The sequence below is a fragment of the Diuraphis noxia genome, unplaced genomic scaffold (assembly GCF_037042655.1).
Source record: "Diuraphis noxia isolate RWA-SAM2 unplaced genomic scaffold, SU_Dnox_SAM2 contig0001, whole genome shotgun sequence".
NCBI classification, from domain to species: domain Eukaryota; kingdom Metazoa; phylum Arthropoda; class Insecta; order Hemiptera; family Aphididae; genus Diuraphis; species Diuraphis noxia.
In genome coordinates this window covers 39,423,782-39,429,781 of record NW_028301711.1, presented here as the reverse complement: position 1 = coordinate 39,429,781, position 6,000 = coordinate 39,423,782, and the positions used below count along the sequence as shown (strand labels likewise).

The following is a 6,000-nucleotide window of genomic DNA, read 5'->3' as shown; positions in this document are numbered from 1 at the left end:
ATCACAATTTATAATATCGAATTCTATTATAGTAATATTATAGAAGTATACATATATTGCACGTACCTAATTAGGTTATCGGCATTTTTATTCGTTTAGCAGTTTAGCACAATATTTGTATTTTTAAATGAAATTCTAACTGATTGTAATTAATTGTATTATATAGGTATTTACATACATTTTATAATTTACGTGTAAGCGTTAAAATATTTATTTTAAACTTAGTACCTAGTACCAACAATCTAATACTCATACTGGTGTATAGCTTCTATAGTTATATTAATAATAATCAGTTTTTGGAGTTTGTGCCTTTTGTACTACAGCTGACTGTTATTTGCATTAAATTTGTCTAAAAAATAATAAATTATAGGAATATTGATGATTTTATTGATTAATTTGCCATCAAATAAAATAAATTTGATTTTTATTGTAATTTTTAATTATTCTAGACCTAGCAAAAATAATGATTAATTGTGTTAGTTTAGTATTCAATGTATAATAATTTAGTGTACACTATACCTAAATTGAAGAGATTTTCAAACTGTGCTCCATGATAGTTATCTAAGGGCTCTTAAATAAAATAATATTTAGTTATTATCGTGTATATTTTATTAATAAAAATATTTTGTTCCGTAGTTGAAAACGATGTGAGATGTGACTGATGAGAGTGGGTTGAAGAATATTATAATCATTAATTTATTTACGGATAAGAAACTAAAAATCCAATTTAACGAGATTAATAATAATGCACAAACAATATGAATATATTATTATGAATAACATTTGATAAAAATAAAAATTACATTAATTATTTATATTGTTTTTTTTTGTTTTTTTGTTTTTGCTGTTTATGATTATAATATTATAAAACAACAAATTAACAAGCAATCTTCAATGCATTATTATTCAGAGGTTATGTATATTTTATAAGCATTTAAAATGTTTGGGACCCTATAGAATTTTCTTAGCAGCAATAGAACAACAAAGTTTTAGAACTGCTGCTATACGCAATACCTTAAACAGGGGTGCGGGAGTCTTAAATATCCATTTACATGATTTTTATATCATGTTCCTTCCCTTAAACATTTATTAAATGCTCAGTTGAACCTAACTTCAAAGTTCAAATAGATAAAAATGAGATCATAATTTTGCTGTAATAATTCACATATTGTTAAAAAAAAATACCAATTAAACAACAAAAAAACACAGAGCCTGTATTAATTAATGATGCAACATGTAAAATATTATGTAGATAAGTCTGATAATTTAATACGAACCTATATTATTCTATTTCTATCCGTTGAATGATGGTTGAAATAAGTTTCGCTTCATTCGACCGTACTACCATCACGCTAGATTTTTAATTAAAGTACTGTTTTTATTTTACAAGATTATAAATATTTGACTATTGTTAATATTCTGGTATATTTTTATTAAGCTTTTGAACACCTCACACTTATGTGACAACTAGATACAATGTTAAACAGAAAAAAAATTGTCATATAAAACATTTGGAGTACCTTTTTATGCTAGAAATACATTTTAATAAAAAAAAGTGAGTATTCTAAAAATAATACATATATAATACATAACTTTAACACAACCCAAAACTCAGTATTCACACTAGATTTTTATTATATTTGCGATTTAAAGTTATCGGAGTTATTAAAACATCATTAAACAAAAGTTAAAATAAAAATATCAATTACATACTTTTAATTTGATTTTAGAATAAAAAAATTAAATAAATATAGATATAGTACCATAGATTAAATATACTAGTATATTTAATGTATGAAAGTACTCAGTACTTAATATTAATGTGAATCAGCAGTTCAAAATCAATACGGATAAAAAAAAATAATGTATATTGATTATATATAGTTAAGAAAACGTCAATTATAAATAATATTGACATTTGATAAAAAAATTGATCTAAAAAAATCTCTGAATCATATAATCAATATCATCTGATAATATTCATTCAAGCTTTGGATCTCGATAAAATATCAAGTTTTCTTTATAAACATCTATAATTATATCAACATCTGTATTTTAAATTTTTTACTTAAATATCAATTTTAATTGTATTATATTAATCGTTATATTATATACCTAATTATTGTAATTTATAAGTTATGTTGTATCTATATGGCAAAGAATATTATCCTAAATTAAATATTACGTATTATAGTTATTCTATTTCTTTTATCAATCAATGATAAACTGCAGATGACTATTTTATGACCACACGAGATAAATAAAAATAAAATAAAAAGATAAACGTTTTGTGCTTAAAAAAAGTATACTTCTTAAGATCACATTTAGGCATTTAGAAGAGATAATAAAATTAATTGACTCGTCTTAGATAAATAATAATTAATACCGGAAAATCTAAAAAACTATATAATTCTGAATTAATTAGTTGTTATAGCTGCGTAAAATGCGCTGTATCATTAGGTATTTTTAAGTTTACTATTAAATTATATGAAAAAAAAATATATATTAATTAAAAAAAGATAACCTAGCTATTACTTGAGGTTTAAACATTTTGTAATAATTTAATTACATACTTTAGACTAAGATTGGCATTTAAAAAGTGATTGGTATAACTACTTTATTTGTAAATTTGTATATAATTAAAAATAATTAAAAATAATATAATATAAAATAAAATCACTTTAATCAAACACTAATATTTGTATAGATTTAATGTATACAATATGGGTAAAATGCAGTATATATTTATTATAAATATAATTTAATATAATATAGTTTATCTAAAACTAAAACACAAAATAAATATTCAGGTCCAATATTCGAGGCACAGATTCCTGTAAATGTGTATCAATAGATAAAAACTCAAACCATTCCATTAGTAAATAAAACTAAAAGAAGGAAATTGCTTTTAATAAATACAAAATGTTTGTTAAACTATTATAATGTCGACATAATATGTCCTCTGTAATGCTCAAGAGTCCTTCATATAAAAATGAAAACAGAATGGGAATACATTTTTGTTTTAAATATGATTGACAAAAAAATCATAAAAACATATATTTAAGTAAAAAGATTGTTGGTAATCTCATTTTCGCTGCTTAAGGTCTATTATAATAGGATCAATTTTGTTTCGGCATTTTATAGGGACGGGCGTGGATGTATTCTTTATTAAATCTATAAATTTAAAACATTATTTTTTCGTTGCATCTTTTCGAAACGTAAAATTATTACAACTTTACGACCGAGTCTTGCGTTATTATAGTACCTATATACCTATGTATTGGTATGTATAATGCGTATACACTTTCTTCATAATAATATTATGCAGATAATGAAATATAACATGGTACACTACATTATTCTAAACGAATTTTTAACGGTTTGACTCGATAGTCGATTCTAATATAAATATATAATACCTAGAACTGAATATATGTATATAGATATTATGTACAACGTACAAGTATAGATAGGTATGTCTCCCAGTCACAATCAAATTACATCGGAGAAATAAAAAAAAAAATCGATTTGAACATTTCATAAGCGCGTCTTGCGGTCATCTCACCGATAAAGTCGATGGGGGGGGGGGGAGGGGAGATTTTTCCAAACTCAAATTAGCAGGATCTTGTACAAAAAATAAAAACCCATGTCGGTGCGCGCGGCCACGGCAGCCGCGGTAGACTGCTGGAGACGGTTTCTCAAACATGTAATTGGTGAGGGGTGATAGTGCCGGAGAAGTGGGAGGGTGGGGGTAAGTCGTTTTTTTTTCCAGTTAAACGCCAACGCATTAATACACACTTTTCTTTAAGGACAACGTTTTGCTAGCGGCGGAGGAGGCGACGTCATTTTCCGCAACCGCCACAGCCGGTCAACTCTCAAACTCGCCACTGGGAGCGCAGCCGGACCGAGAGACTATTACGGCGGCGGCTACGAGACGACGACGACAACGACGGAGCGCCTGGCACGCACACAGCCGCATCGGTCGAAGGCCCGGGGGCCGGGAGTTGCCAGTCGTCCGCCGTCTGTGCAGCACGTGGCACCTCGTTCATCGTCATAGTCGCACGCGTCCGCTGCGTCCAGCTGCCGAACACACGCACACTCGCCCAGTCCCCCCACTACCCTCCCCACACGTATCCATCAAACGGTCGCGCGGCGCCGCGCTGCTCGCCCCTTATCAGCGCCGCCGACGTCTCTCCCGGTGGGCACTTCGTCGTCATTGGTTTCAGTTTTTTTGACTCGTCAACACGAATCTTCTCCCCGTTGACCGTTTCCGCTTCGTCGATGCCATAATCTCCGGACGTTTCCCGTGCAGCCTTACGGGTGTCCTCACCGTGTGCCCACAACACTGTCGGTACTTATAACGTTATTACTATATTATATCATATCCCGACCGTCGTCCATTTATCGCACCGATTAAATAATATACGTACCTACCTGTATTTACTCGCACTCCTGACCCAATTATCCGTGGTACCGGAAGACCCTGGACACAACGTCGTCTTCATAACAACTTCCCGTGAGTACTTATACTAGCTTTAATATTATTTACCAGTTAATATTTAGTCTCGTTTGATTTTCTCACTAATATTATCATTAACACTTACGGTTATTATTTATTACTAATAATTACTAATAGGTACTATTAATATTATTATTTTTTATTGTACAACAATAACATACATTACTTTTTATTTTTAATGTTTGTCGATCTTTGTTAAGTTATTAGATACCTACTTTAAGAAGAAATAGATAATATAGTGTAGGTATCTAATATAAAACATTTGAATTCTTAACGTTTCTCCAATCCGTGGCAGTTACACGTTCCGGTAGGAACATCAAACCAAACCGGTAAGGAGGAAAGCGGGAAGGTGTTCATATTATTATGTTTTATTAGAGCACGTATTGACAGTTGATAATATTTGGAAAAAATTAATTAAATCTTAAATAATAACTAGGAAGTTTTGTTCCGTCGTTATAATAAAAAAGTATTTCGGTTATTGTATAATTATAAAATGTTATGAGTGAAAGGTTAAAACGCTTAACTAATCGAGTAAGCTATTAAATGTTATTTTGAACAATTCTGTTTAAATTGTTAATGTAAATCAATTCAATTAATAAATACCTCTGTGGGTAAGGATAATTTAAATATATAACTTCTTATATTAGTGTTTTGTACTAGGGCACTATAGGTACCTAAAAGTTCCGTAAATATTTCTCAATCAAATTTAATATATGTTATATTGTACTGGTACCCAAATGGCAAATAATAATAAATTGTTGTTCTGTATCAACAACAATGAGTAGCTATATTATATAATATTATTCAATTGTTTATATTAACGTCATTTCCGGGAACTTCTGCAACTGATACAAGCTTAATCCAGATATAAAATATAAATACTTAAATTATATACATATTGCTAAAAATAGATACGGTGATATACTCACGCGTGCAAACGGCTTTACCATTATAACTAAGCTGTTGAGAATTTTCCATTATAATTTTATTTTAATAATTTACCGTAGAATGTTTCAATATTAAATTTAAAAAATAACATTATCAGCTATTACACAAAGATTTTGGCACGTGTTCTATCGTTAAAATATTATACTCTATACCTAACAATATTTTATATTATCATTAACACTGATAAATTTTTGTTATTATTAAACCATGGCTTACATTTTATCATCCAGCCTACAAATTGTACTATTTTAGTTTGATACTCAAGTGCTAAATAAATAGTAGGTTTTTGGTCAAAATTCAAAAAAAAATCGTTGTCTGTAAATCCATACAGGTAATGAGTTTTTTTGTGGTTTGCCCCTTACCATAATTTATAGTTATGTATAATATGCTATATATAGAAATAATAAACATATTAAAATATATCAGATTCTAATGTGATCACGAGAGGAGATCCCCGGGCAAACGTGTTCAGATTTACTGCCCGAAACATTGATATTATGTTAGGTATTCGATTTTATGAATTATTTTGATGA

The 6,000-nt window shown here is 29.0% G+C and overlaps 1 protein-coding gene across 3 annotated transcripts in view; it reads left to right on the top strand.

Annotated features, from left to right (window-relative positions):
• The first annotated feature begins 3,995 nt into the window (after positions 1-3,995).
• Positions 3,996-6,000, top strand: part of LOC107171901 (uncharacterized) — a 75,337-nt gene continuing 73,332 nt past the window's right edge. For 2 of the 3 annotated variants that reach the window (XM_015522263.2, XM_015522193.2), the window contains exon 1: positions 3,996-4,516. The gene's annotated coding sequence lies outside the window, so the exon portion shown is untranslated. The remainder of the gene's footprint in view (positions 4,517-6,000) is intronic. The other variant, XM_015522323.2, reaches the window with a different exon arrangement.